General features: G+C 38.2%; 1 protein-coding gene across 7 annotated transcripts in view; it reads left to right on the forward strand.

The window, feature by feature from the left end:
* Positions 1 to 15,128, forward strand: part of SYTL5 (synaptotagmin like 5) — a 2,413,062-nt gene that overhangs the window by 1,164,709 nt on the left and 1,233,225 nt on the right. Inside the window, exon 1 of one of the 7 annotated variants that reach the window (XM_044072412.1) lies at positions 9,612 to 9,705. The exons of the other annotated variants lie outside the window; for them this stretch is intronic. The gene's annotated coding sequence lies outside the window, so the exon portion shown is untranslated. Of the gene's footprint in view, positions 1 to 9,611; positions 9,706 to 15,128 lie in introns of those variants that run through there. 7 annotated transcript variants of the gene reach the window in all.

Genomic DNA, 15,128 nt, shown 5'->3' on the forward strand with positions numbered 1-15,128 from the left:
CAAGCAAAATTTCATGAGCAGACTTTATCAACAAAATAAAATGCAAAAACAGCACACTTTTTGCATCAAAAACTGTATAAGTTTGTGTTATATCTGTTAAGGAGATTATGCCCAACTCCAATGGTTTATTACTTGCACTTGCTCAAGAATGCACTTTAAGTAAGGGCTTGCATGAAGAAAACTCATCTGCACTATTCTGTTGTGTAAGTATTTTTTTCTTCCCACAGAAAACAAATAACAGAAATTATTGTGCAACTACATTTGCACTCTTGTATTCACAACCACACAGTCTCCTACTATGCAGTTAAGTGAGGAAATCTTTAACTTTTCTGAAATGGAGATCATTTGTGATTACTGTCATTTTGCAAATGTTTCTTGGACAGATTTCTTTAAAAAACTTTTTTTCTAAAAAAAAATAAATAAAATAAAAAGAGAACTATATAACCTGCACTGTTAAATATACCCTGCTTCCAGTACTCATATCTACTATGTCATCTGGTCTTTCATTTTACGTAGATTTTATGGCTAGAAAAAAGAAAGAAAGAACACAATTCACTGCTAATATCATATAACACAAAAATATTCAACAGTTTATCAAAACGATAAAAAGTGACTTTTTTGTCTTATAATCTGACAGCATTTCTTCAGATAATCAAACTGATGAAACCAGTAGCATTTGTCAACAAATGAAATCCCATAATATGCAAGAATGAGCAATAAAATGAAGAAACTTTTCAAATATATGTTTTAAATAAGAACCAGTTTTGTATGTACTTCCCAAAAATGCATTTAAAACAAACAGGCTGGTCTTGTTTTATGTATTTATTTGCATTTGTTTGATGAGAATGTCTGATTAGGCATGGCACCCTTTTCAACGGAGGCCTGGAGAGAGAAGCTTGAGAAAATTGTTACATTAAAGGAAGCTTTAAATGCATTTATTTAACATTCCCTATCAGTTTTTATATAGCATGAGGAAATATTCAATACATGTATGTAGCATTTAATCATATTTTTTGTGTAGGATGAGTAATAACATGTTGGAAAACAGTGATTGTCTGAATAATAACCTGTAGACAGAGGTCTGGGACAAATGTACAGTAACACACTGTTCACATATTTACAGAGAGAATTACATAGTTTGAAAAACAGCATTTAGACAGGGATCAGACGAGCAAAACAATAAGATGATATACTGTTATTAATATAAAGAATGTCTCTTAAGGAGGATGTTAATGGCAGGACACTACTTAGAGAGGAGGATGTTAATGGTAAGGTTCTAGACAGAGAGGAGGATGTTAATGGTAGGGCTCTAAACAGAGAGGAGGATGTTAATGGTAGGGCTGTAGATAGAGAGGAGGATGTTAATGGTAGGGCTCTAAACAGAGAGGAGGATGTTAATGGTAGGGCTGTAGATAGAGAGGAGGATGTTAATGGTAGGGCTCTACTTAGAGAGGAGGCTGTTAATGGTAGGGCTCTAGACACAGAGGAGGATGTTAATGGTAGGGCTCTACCTAGAGAGGAGGATGTTAATGGTAGGGCTCTACTTAGAGAGTTGGATGTTAATAGTAGGGTTGTAGATAGAGAGGAGGATGTTAAGAGAGGAGGATGTTAATGGTAGGACTCTAGATAGAGAGGAGGATGTTAATGATAGGGCTATAGATAGAGAAGGTACTTTCTTTTGGATGGAGGAAGGTAGTATATTATGTTTTAACATGTGCATTTGTAAAGGAAATATAGTCATAGTGAGTGCTGATAATTACAATATACTACAAAGTAATACTTTTTAGACTAGTTAGACCCTCATGTAATTTCAGATCACTGATGAGCAGTGCAGCAAATATATCAGTGTAGATATACTGAGAGTTATATTATTGAGGATTGAGTTTATCCCCAAAGAGAACAGCAGTAGTAGAGCTGTTAATTATTAAGGTGACTTTTTAGCTTTATTTTGAAGCTGTTAAAACAGTAATTTGTTTTGTTGCAGCTGGGATATCATTCCGGTGTTTTGATATAATTATGGAGAATGGAGATTTGCCATGATCATTTTAAGTTTTGCGAGTTAGGGTTAAGCATTTACCCTCAGGTCATAGATGTCAGGGATATACCAGGGAGTAGGTTAGCAATGGTTGGAACACATACTGGTTGATGTATGTTGTTTTATTTTTTGACAGAAATACAATGATGGGTTATGGAGTATAACTTAGTAGCACATTTGGTGACGTTGTTGCAACTTTGTTCAAGTTTGCATAGCTGCAGAGACTGTAGGTTTGTGCAGACTAAGGAAGCATACAGTAGACTGGGTAATAGATGGGAGGTTTTAGTGGCTATCCTGCTTTGGTTAATGATGTAGGGTTTTGTTTTGTATAGCAGGTCAAGTTTCTGATTGGTCTTACTGACAGCCTACTCAAAGTAATGCCCAAAGTTTAAGTTTTCAATGATGATTACCCATTGTAGTGCTATGTCTGACTTGCCCAGTCTTGGTATCATTATAAGAAGTAATGTTTAGTGTTGGTGTCTGTGATGACTGCAGGTTAGGTGAAAATCATAATTTTTAGGGTTTATCATTGTTTACAATTGGTTAAAGGTTCTTAATTTATAGTCTGCACAAAGGCGTAACTATGATTGTATCATCTGCATGTTGTATAACATAAGCTTGTTTTGATGCTATCTGTGTATCGGTGATAAATATCCTGAAGAGTAGAGAACCTCATTTAGAGCCTTGGGAATGCCTATTTGTACATTTTGGTAGGTAGATACAGGATCCTGCCATTTTGCACATTGACTTCTGTGACAAAGGGAGATACTCCCAGCACAGCTATCTAGAATTTTGTAAATAATTATATGTTATTGGTAAATATTGAAATGATTTGTGTAAGATGCTTGTATTACAACTGTATTAGAACTGTATGTTATATGTATATCAAACTTGTTTGTACAGACGTGTGTTGAACAGCGTTTGTAAAGTACTGAGCTTAAAGATCTATCCACACTGTCCCCTGCTGCATACACTATTGTAACAGTTTAAATGTATATATTGTAACAGTGATGGCAGCAAGGAGACACAGTGGCTAAAACTAGGGAACTTTCTGTATTGTCTTGGAAGTGTTTTATTGTTTTATGACTTCCAGCATCTTATCAAAGATCTTAGGAAAAGCCCCTTATCTATGTATTTTTACAGGCAGATGCTAAATGCTGCCAGCTGTCATTAATAGGTGTTTTTGGGACTGGAGTCAGATGGCAAGAAATGATGTAATTCTGTAAGTTAGCCCAGTAATAATATCTGAGATATTAATTTGAGAACGCTCTGAGAGAGACACAGCATTCTGTATTCTGTCTTGGACCTGACAACATCCAGATCCACTCAACACATCTACCTTGCTCTGTAAGTAAATTAACTAGGGTATTGTAATTATCTTAGATTTAGTCAGGAATATAGTGAAGTATAGTTTAGATGTTTTTCTTCATTAATTTGAGACTGTCCTGCAATGTTGTTTTAAATATTTCCTGTGATTTTGAACTCTGATGCCAGTGTAAATATATATTTAGAATTGTCTTGTTCTTTTATTATTTATTATTAAATACATTTAAACCTTTCACTGTAGCTGGTCTGTGTAGAGATATTTAAGTTCTGACAGTACTTGCATATTTATTTGGTGACACTGTGGGCCACTCTTAATAGCCTTGCTCTTGGTAAAGCTGGAATTTGCATTGATAGTAACATTGCACAATAAGATTGGATATCCTATGTTAAGGACATTAAAGTAGCTGATAAGTGTTCTGGTGGCATTGATAACTACCTTATAGTCTGGGCAGAAAGGGGCATAGCTAGTAAACCTGTGTCAGCCTTTCCCAGATGTGTGTGTGTGTGTGTGTGTGTGTGTGTGTGTGTGTGTGTGTGTGTGTGTGTGTGTGTGTGTGTAAAACAAAACTCCAAGCCATGTATGTGTGTGTCAGCTACTTGTTCAGGGACGCAAAGCACGGGTTAGGCAGAGAGAGTGTTTGAGGACTTGGCATGAAACCCTGGCTAAGGACTCAACTCTATATATGTGCCAGTGGGGAGTCTTATTGGGGAATTGGAGAAAGAGGGAGAAACCATCCCCAGACTGCTTGTGGTCTCTGTGTGCGCTTAAGGGAAATTGCACTTGATGCAGACAGCTACATCTGGAAATACTGTGTGTGTACTTGTCATCCTCCCAGTGTATGTCTCCCACTGTTGCCAGTGGTGAGGATTGAGGCTCCTTAATTACCGGTCCAGTGGTGGGGCATCCAGAGCTGGCCTTTGGTGAACTGGTGGCCTAGGCAAAAGGGCTCCACAACACTTCCCCACAGGACCTGGTGCCCCCACCCTGGTCTACCCACACCATCCAAATTACTGGAAAAGTGCCCTTGCTAGAAAGGCACCCTAAGCAGCTACTTAGTTGGCCTATGCCTAAAACGGGCTATGGGGACATCACAACTTCTATTAGTAAGATAGCTATTAAATCTATATTTTTCCATTGATGCCCAGGGTCATCAGTCTAGAAGCTGATGTGATATGATACTATATCAAAGATCTTGGAGACTTCAGGGAACAGGGTGAAGAGTATGAGTCTTTTATTTAATACACAGTTTGCAGCATCCAAAAATGATAGTAGAGCTATCTCATTACCATGGTGTGGGTGGAATTCATTTTGGTTTTGAAGTAGTAAGTCATTCCATAGCAGGCAGGTTAGGATGTGAGGGCAGAGACAGTTTTCCAGGATTTTGAATATGGTTTGGAGTATAGCTTTGGGCCTGTAGTTAGACAGGTAAGTGGGGTTTCTGCCTTTATGTATGGGAATAATACAGAATTTTTTCCAGAGGGATGGAACATCACTCCAGTGACTCTACTTGACAGAGGCACTGGGAACTAAAGTCGGGTGGCACAATGCCAGGGTAATCCTATGGGCTTGGCTTGTAAAGGCTCCAGGGCTATTAGCGTAGCACACACCTATGAACCTATGAACATATGATTCACTAATGGATCAATTGATCATTATGGGCAGAGTGTAGGCTGTGTCAAATTTGATGTATTCTGCTGGAAAGCCATCAGCCACTGTTGCAGTGGATTGGCGATTTTTTTTTTATGGTAATTGAAGAAACAGGCTTGTCACAGAAGTTATATGTGTTCACTGTGTTCATACAAATATTAGTAGGTGTTGTTGGAGGACCACACCTCCTGTGCAAGGAGACAATCAGCCAGCATATGAGCAGTAGAGTGCAACCTCCTTGAAAGGTAAGAGAGAAGATTCCTAAAACTGGTATATTTTAAAAATCAATGCCCTTTTAATAAAAAAAATGGTTTAAAACATTGGAATATCTACCTTGCTAAAACAGATGGTGAGTATGGGCCAGAGCAGAATGATAGCTAAAAGCAGGAGAAAACAGATGCGAGCAATCATAAGTCTGTAAGTGACACTGCTACTGAGTGAGGCAATGAATGAGAATAAAATGGGGGATAGGATATTAATGCTTGAGCAGAACAGTCCATACTATTCTAAAAGTTACCGGGGGGGGGGGCAACCTGCCAAATAAGGTAACAAACAGTCTTATTTGTTGATGTTTAATGTGGTAAACTGCTGCCCAGGAATTTATTCTGAACTGCATTTGAATTATTTAGCTACTGTTCATTTCTATACTGCTCTTACTGTTGTATTAGATAGATTTACAGGAGCAAATCTGAAATGTAATTAACCTTTCAAATTATATTGCTTAAAGCTGTTGAATGTGGTTAAAATATTTTAGAATGATAAAACATCTCCTGTTAATATTACTAACTATTTTGATATAATGCTCTATAATTGAGGGTCAGCTGTGGTTAATTGTTATTTGTGACATACTCTAGTTTTCTGACCATCCACTAGTTATCCACACTAAGCATATGCTCTGTAGCTTTCTATAAAATGCATAGGTTCATTTTTCAAAAGCTGCAAGACCAATTGTGTCATTATAAATTGTTTTATACTAAACATGTATTTTCAGACAATGCTATACATTTTCAGGTCTGTTTTATTGATGTAAGATATGATTGTTGTTAATGTGTAATTTCTTAGAACATTTTAAAATTTTATTATCTTAAACTTGGAAAACAATGTACAATGCTGTTTTGGTAAATGTGAGATTTAAAGGCAGAGTAGTTTTAATGCTTTTCATTGTGAGACTGTATTGCTTTGTTTAGCAAATGTGTATCAGTGGTTTGTACTATAAAATTTGAAATAAATGTTTTAAATTAAATCAAAATATCTGTAATCACTGTAGAAGTAAAGAAGAAGACAGTATGCACACTGAAAGTTTGGAACAGAATCAGGCATCCAGAACAGCCTCTGTTCAGCTGACATCACAGTGATGTCACAAAATGGGAGGGCATGGTTGGGAGAGGGGTGGGAATGGGTGGAGTTATGAGTGATGTGAAAACAGTCTTGAAGAGTAAACTTCTGGCTCTTGAAAAAATCAGGAACTGAGCAATCAACAGGCCACTACCTTGCTCTAAATGTAAGTGTTCCAAATAAGTGTGATAAAAAGGGTTACTCTGTACTGGTGCAGATGTGCAGTGGAGGAGCTGTGTTCAATAAGCTGATGGACAGGTACCTCCTGGACAGAGACACAAAAGAATACAACTAATTGCAGATATATGTTCTGCTGCAAGGGCACCAACTGAGGATAGGTCCTCAGATGTGTGCTATATACCAAAAGGCAGGGACTTACAGGGATACAGGTCAAGGCATGGAGTGTTTCACCCTCTAGCTGAGTGCTGAAGCTACAAGTAGGCATGCATTTGAGCTGGATTCAACTCAGAAAGGTATTGCACAATATCTGTTGGTAAACAGGAGGAGAAAGTTAGGTGCACATTTGAAAAATTAGATTCATGCATAGTTGGTGGCTTGAAACCACTCAGCTCTTAACACTATTACCTGGATATACAATTTGGTCAGCAAAAGATACTCAGAATGTGACATGGGTACAAGAAATAAAAAAAGAGATATGTCTGAAATGTTGAAGTTGCACACAGCCACAAAATGGACTGTGTTTATCACTAACCTGGAATCTCTTCCTTAGGTTTCTGTGATTTATCTGCTAATGCCCTATAATTCAGTGAGGCATCTCCTGAGACTATGCAGATTTCTGTTACCGAGATGCATATGAACCATTTAGTGCTGACTGTTATAAGCTTACAAAGATATTTTATTACAGTTGTTTGAAATACACTGTGATGACAATGTTATTTAAAGATTCTTGCATCACTGTCTTTACAGTGCTACAGAATTTCAGTGTAAACACACAGTGCTTGCAGTGCTTCGATCGCTTCTATCTCCGATCAACAAACCATGGATTATAAGTCAATTCCTTTGTCAGGACTGAACAAAAACATCCTGTGCAGACCCACACCCATCCCATGTCTTCTTACTGTTATATAAATGTATCTGTATCTATATCTATCTATCTTTCTATGTATCTATCTATCTATCTATCTATCTATCTATCTATCTATCTATCTATTAATGTTGTGGTTACACAATATTGGATACAGGAGTAAATCACCAAAACAGCGCACAGCAGTGCCTGTGTTGTGCACAATATATTGTCATATGTGTTTGTAAAATATGCTCACTAGCAAACTCAAAAAAAATAACATTTGGAACTTAGAACTTGAGCAAAATTCTCTTGATGTCTCACTGTAGAACTGTGTAGGATCACTTTTCTGGACAGCAGACCATGACATTTCTGTAGCACTTGCTTATTGTCTTTGGTGTAGTATTCACTGCATTGGAGGCAGCAGTAGATATCTGGTCTGCTTTCAAAATGTGTCCATATGTCTACAAAGGAATGAGAGAAATTTAATTCTGAGACTGATCTGTCAGAAATTACATAACGTGTTTTCTATAAACATTGCAGACATCTCAAAAATCACAGAATTAAATGTGATCTGAGCCTTTAATTTTAATGTCAAGCTGAACTGTCTTTACATTTTTTTGTGCATGCTGCAGATAATTGTTTGATCATAGAAACTAACGGCTGATTTCCAAGTGCACAAGAATGGGAAGAAAGATCTAGAAATAGTGCGGGGTAGTGGGAAATGCCTCGCCATCTAGTAGACAAATAGAGGCAAAGGTGGTACGAGGAAAAAATAACAAGCAATAACTCAGAAAACAACCACTGATAGTCAGGTGCACATATCAGAAGTATGGAAATTACCATCTGGCATTTATATTTTTGCAGTTTTTCTTACCCTCTTTCCACACTTACTGTACTGCTTATTTCCTAAATGTGTTAGGTCCTTTTGGTGTCATAAAAAGTATTTAGCATGTAACTGCAGTCACATCATAGCTGCATCAATCTCTTATTAACTCCCCTAATCCACAGGGCAGATGCAGGCAGCATTAGACAGAGGCTAATGCTGATATGTTTTTTATCCAATTCAGCTGCTTGCCATGGAGGTTGGGGGAGATGGAATAAATGCTCTACAGCATTACAATTATGATCTGTGTTTTATTCTAATAAATATGACTGCAAACTCAGATACACGAGTAAACCCCATCATCATTCAAGAACATAAAATTATTGTCTGGACTGATACCATACCCAGCAACCATTGCAGTAGGAGTGCATTAGGTAATGTGCAATGTTTAGGCATGGAAATGCATATGCACTGGATAATGTTGTGCAGTTTTTAGCATGGTGCACAGATATTTGTGATATATGAGTTTGTAACAGCCTTGGTTACAAACTCATATATCTGTGTACCATGCTAAAAAACTGCACAACATTATCCAGTGCATATGTGTGCAGTGGTAGCGTTGTTGCCTCACAGTAAGAGGTTCTCCCGTTCGATTCTCAGCTGGAGCGCCTTTGGTATGGAGTCTGCATGTCCTTCACTGGGGTCGGGTGGTGTTCAAAAGACGTCCTTTGTCTTTGGTGTAGTATTGACTGCATTGGAGGTTGAGCGTCGAGCTGGCACCTCGGCACCATAAAAATCTACTGCCAATCATTAGCGGATCGGAGTTCTGCTGTGGCAACCCCTAACCGGGAAAAGCTGAAAGAAGAAGCAAGAGTTTGTAACAGCCTTGGATTTTTTGTTCTAAGTAAAATTATTCTCTTTTGTGAAGGTTTTAATCTCCCCATTTACAGCAAAGTTATGTGTCTTAGTGAAAAAGTATAACACTGTATTTTTTATCTCCTTTTTGTCAGCATCTGAAATTATATGCTTCACATTATCGCATTTATTTGTCTGCATGTAAATTGTCCCAACCAGACACTTTTTTTTATTTTGAGAAGTTTGTAAAGGTGAGGATCAGAGGATCAACAAACAAATGTTTGCTAGTTATACTTAGATATGTTTTCTCTGTATCTTTCTCTAAAGGAATGCTTATATACCAGCCATCTGAATGCATTTTGTTTCAGAAAACAGTGAGCTAACATATTTCTGGTTACGTACTATGCACAGTAGGTACACTTTTGACTTGGGACCAAATGAATTTAGAGGTATTTCTGTTCTGGTTAGTCAAGACAGAATCATTGGTTAGTAAACACTCATTGAAATTATGGGTGTGCACATTTTGAACAGGTTTTTCTTAAAGGTAGTCTGGTTAGTCCAGGTATGTGCTGCTTTGTAAGCTGCCTGTGCAGTTTGTTTCACATGTAGTTCTGCGGAGTAAGTAGGAAGCCTAGCAAAATGTATGGCCTTAAAAGGTAAGATTTATTTACATTATAAGCTTTGGATCTCATACTACCTATAACTCAGCTTAATCTGAAATGTTCCTGAGGTCGTTCAGTGCTGTGTGTATGATGATCTCGGTTTTAATTTTAAGATGATGTATTTTTCCTTTCTTTGATCAGGTGATTTTTTTTTTAGTGCAGGGCACAAGGTATGCTGGCATTTCAGTAAACAACGAATGAAAAGTGTGCTTAACTTTTGATAAGTTTCCACTGGTATATTTGCCCCTAATTTTAAATAGTAAATGTAAGAGAAAAGTTATCTGTACTGTCAAACAGCAGATATAATATTTCAAGTGAAATTATGCTTATGGATATGGAAGTTACCCTACATCTTAAGGTGAATGAGTTACGAACTTCGTAGCATTTCTGTTTTTAATTCTGAAAACAAATGCATTTCAAAACCATGCTGAGTGTGTGTGTGTGTGTGTGTGTGTGTGTGTGTGTGTGTGTGTGTGTGTGTGTGTGTGCACATGATACATGCATATGTAAATGTGTGAAGATGTGCTTATTCAGACGGACATATGTGTAGATATAGATAGATTAGATATAGCTTAGATAGAAACTTAGCTATCCACATTCACACAGAATCTGAGAATGTTGCTGAAATGCTCACCGTACTCACCTTCACTTACCTTTGGTGTACTTTGACAGTGAAGTTTAAAATTAAGTGGTATACTAAAGGAAAAGTTATAGCAACCCTTTTTCATATAAATCAGCAGGAAAACACATCTTCAGAAAGTAGGAACCATTTCAAACATTTCTGTATTTCTCAATTGCAGACCTGTAACGTTTGTTGGAAAGACTTCAGTAAGAATTAGTAAATGTTAAGAGTCCAGAAAATTTTAAAAAATGCAGAAATGGCAAATGCTATTGTTATAAATGTTAATGTCTGCATTATAGCAGTTTTCTAATAGCACTGCTACTAGAAACTATTGAAGAACAATCTTCCATACTGTTGATTAATAGCTGGCTCTAATATACAGTTTTGTGTGTGTGTGTGTGTGTGTGTGTGTGTGTGTGTGTGTGTGTGTGTGTGTGTGTGTGTGTGTGTGTGTGTTTAGGTCTGGGTGTGTCTGCATGTATGTATCTGTATGTATCATTCATTCACTCACTGACCAAATAACTACTTAAAGTAATACATGGTTTTGTGGGTGGTGGCAGGAACTTATTAATTTACACAGTAGGCAAAAATCTTAGAAGCTACTTCGGAACAGGGTGGAGATCCATTCAAAGGACAGACATGCAAAGTTACTCAGATGCTGCTATTTCACTGAGAATGCATTGCTGACCTGTAGGACCAAACTGGAGCACCCAGTGAAAACCTACACAGACACATTGGGGATACACAGGCTTTGCACAGGAGGTACCCTAGCCAAAAACTGAATTGGAGGACCAGACACTGCGAGGTAACATTGCTAAACTCTGCCATACTGAGCTACACACACATAGACACACATGTTCACACACACACACACACACACACACACACACACACACACACACACACACACACACACACACACACACACACACAGGTCCACATGCATGTGGTAATGCTTTAATATTATTTAGCTGTCAGGTATTGTTGTAATGATATTTTGGATTTTTAAGTATTTTGTTGAGTGGTTTGCATATAGTTCCTCCTCTTTTGTCCTGGGGGCCCCATTCTAGGTGCATTGTGACAGATTTGTGGTCCAGAATCAGACATTATATAACCTCCTGTTCCATACTGTCTTTAATCAGAGAGTGTGACACTGAATAGAGTCTAAATGACTGGACCCATTTCCTTCTGGAGCTGTGTGTGTATATATATATATATATATATATATATATATATATATATATATATATATAGAGGTTCTAAATGCATTCTTTCCTCAGTCATGTCCAGTAACAATTGAGCTTTAAAGTGCTGCCCACTTCTGCCATTGGATCTATCTAAAACAGGTCTTAGACATCATTCGATGGAATTATTTTTATGAAGCATTGCCTTACGTGTACTTAGTCAACCTGCTAATTGACTTTGTTGTGTTATGTACATTCAACTCTAAACCAGTTACAAGTGGCATCCCCCAGGGCTCAGTCCTGGGACCCCTTCTGTTTGGTATATACTTCTCAGAGGTACAGGCAAGCACAGGAGGACTATGGCTGACCAAGTTTGCAGACAACTGCAAACTGGGGGCCATAATTGACTCTCCAGCTGATACAGACAAACTCCAGAAGGGTCTCACTGAGATGGATACCTGGTGTCAAAATCGTGGCCTCAAGCTAAATGCCAAAAAGTGCATAGTCATCCCCTTTGGAAAAAATAAAGTACCCACGAACTACCTCATACGTGGTAGTCCCCTAAATACCGAAAATGTAATAAGGGATCTGGGGACCCAAGTAGATAGTAGTCTGTTCTTTGATAATCATATTGCCAAGGTGGTTAGAAAATCCTTCTATGTGGCCCAACTAATCACAAAAGAGTTTGCATCTAGAACAAAAGAGGTTATTGTGCCTCTCTACTCATCACTCATCAGACCCATCATAGACTACAATGCCCATTTGGGATGTACTTTACAAGACACCTGCAACAACTGGAAAGACAACAGAAGTACATCACCAAGAGGATTACTGGCCTCCACAGATATGCCCTATTGAGCCCCATTGAAGAAACTCCAGCTGTACTCGGTTGCATATCGCTTACTCAGAGGTGATCTCTGCCTGACATATAAGGCCATGTCCAACCCAGAATTTATGGACATGCTCCACCTAAAAAAAACAAATTCCCAAGGGCCACACCACAGTGATAAATAGGACGTGCTGGAGGGATAGATTCTTGACACAGAGACTCCCCATGCTTTGGAACAGGATTCCAATATACATTAGGCAGAGCCCCTCACTAACACTCTTCAATAGAAACCTTGACGAGTGGATGGGAAACAGAAAATTTACCCCTGGGATCACTGCAGTGGGTCTGCTGGACAGAGGCATAGGGAACTAATCCAAGGGGTGGCAAAAGCCAACACACTCTGGCTAGGCTTATAGATGCCCTCAGGCAGATAGCCTAGTACTTACCTATGAACCTATGAACATTAATACGAAGGGTGATTTAGAGCATGAGTGGGTAGCAATACTTTGCAAACCCAGTAGTCCAGAAAAGAAGATGGACAAGCTGCAAGCAATGATACACAAGGGGTGGGTGTCAGTTTCTGGCATCATAGAAATATTGGTCATTCACAAGAAAGTGCATGATATTTATCTGCCAATGTATAGCTCATTTAAGAACTGTGAAAAATGGAGGAAGAAAAAAACAGAAATGATCTCTCTAACAGAATTCATCTAAAGGGAGATCAGGAAGGAAGAGATAATCCAACTCATTAAGGGAGAGAGGTAATCACAGTGGTCAAAACCAAAGATAAACATGCTAACAATTACATTAAGGCAAGGAGGAAAATACCACTGGATTGGTATAGCTGATGGCTCTCAGCCACAGCAAGGAAGGAAGTTGAGAAAGACTAGAGAAAAGGAAAAATGGAGTATGGAGTACGGTAGGAGGAAGGGGATTCTCGGTGCAATCTGAGACCTCTACAAGGAAACCATGAGTTCCCAGTCTCCAAAACAAAGATGGATTAAATTGATTGCTGTTTTGAATCCATTTAATACAGGAGTGTACCATAAAATAAATAATTCTAATTGTGGTCCTAACCAAATTGGACATGGTCAGGTAAGTGAAGGTAAATGTTTGGCACACTAATAGTGATCATGACCAGTGTGTGTTTCAGAGTGTTAGGAACAAAAAAAGAATGAAAGAAGGGATGATGGTGTGGGATTTTTGTAGGGTGAAAATTTGTAGTAGTTGATAGATAATGTATTTATTGCTGTGAAGAAATCTTTGATGCGAAAGTAAAAAGGGAAAACTTGAAAAACACCGGTGTGGCTACATTGTACTATGATATTAGCAATTATGACAGAAAGGTAGACATTCAAGCAGTAGAGGGGAGGTGGAGAGAAGGTAGGCCTAGTTCAAGAAGAAAATCAGAGGGTGGCGAAAGAGTTAAGGGGAGCAAATGAGGAGTTCAAAAGAACGTGGCAGAAGCAATGTGGGAAACTAAAAAGGATAAAGGTAAGATCAGGTCTTATCATGTAGATTATGCATGGGAGGATGGTCAGAGAACATGGGGGGGAAATGCCAAAGTATTAAATGAGTGTTTCAGTTTAGCCTTCATTAAGGAAAGTGGTAGAGAGTTGCCATGATCAAAAGTTAACTGATGAGAGAGTGAGACAGCAGGATTGTGAGACTGGAGGTTCAGACAGAACTGGCACCATTGACTGAGAAAGTTAAGCAACAGGTGCCTGGTTCGCTGCTTCAAAGAGTACACAGGAATTAGACCAGATTACTGTCAGATGTGACAGGAGCTTCCAAGAGGTCACTACCCTATGCACAAGTGCCTTAGGACTGGAAGTTGATAATAATGACCATGTACAAAGGGGAACAGAAGAAATCCAGAAAACTGCAAGATTGTCAAATTGAACACAGGGGTAGGGAAAAAAGATCTTAGGAGAATCTTGATAAAATTTGTTTTTCTCTAGGAAAACAGCAATCTCCAGAATAAGAGCCAACACAGCTGCATGGAAAGAAGGGGCTGCCAGTCAAAACTGATCCAGTTCCCTGTCTGTATTGCAGAATAACTAAGAATCAAGTACCAGAAGACTTGATCTTTCTGGACTTTATCAAGCCAGTTGACTCAGTCTTGTATAGGCAATTGCTAGGAAAAGTCTAGGGACTGGGGAAAGGAGAAACATAATAATTTATAAAAATATGTAACTGCTCTTTATTGAGGGATGTATTTTAATTACTTTGTTTCATTCCATAATTAATTAATTGATGTATTATTTTTTATATAAACTGCTGTGCTGCACTGAATGTTTACTTATGAATAACTAGTCATGAAAGCTTTCTCGACACTACTTCCAGTTGGAAGTTTGCTGAATATTAAAGTGTCTTTTTTAACTCCATTTTACCTGTGGTACCCATTTATGTGTTTTGTTCCACATTGATCATCAGCTGGAAAGAGACTGCAAATGGAGCAATCACTGGCCTGAAAAGGGGGGGGGGGGCAGAAAAATTATTCATGTATGCTGTAAGAACTAAGAACTTTAAGAACCTAAAGTGTACAATTTCTCAAAGGACATGTCTCATTACTCATATAAGCCATCTAAAATTATACATCAGCACATGACCCTATCACCTTCCACAGCCATTTTAATTCTGGTGTGAAGAATACCACCATTTTCTTTCTCCATTCTTTCACATGTTGTTTTACTCCTTACAGCTGTTACATCATGCCAGGATTGTTGTGGCTGAGGTGCAGTGGATCTTAACAGCCATTGTTTGCCCAGTTGGTCAGCTA

This window comes from Protopterus annectens, chromosome 5.part0, assembly GCF_019279795.1.
Source record: "Protopterus annectens isolate FY-2018-M chromosome 5.part0, PAN1.0, whole genome shotgun sequence".
In the NCBI taxonomy this organism is placed as follows: Eukaryota; Metazoa; Chordata; order Ceratodontiformes; family Protopteridae; genus Protopterus; species Protopterus annectens.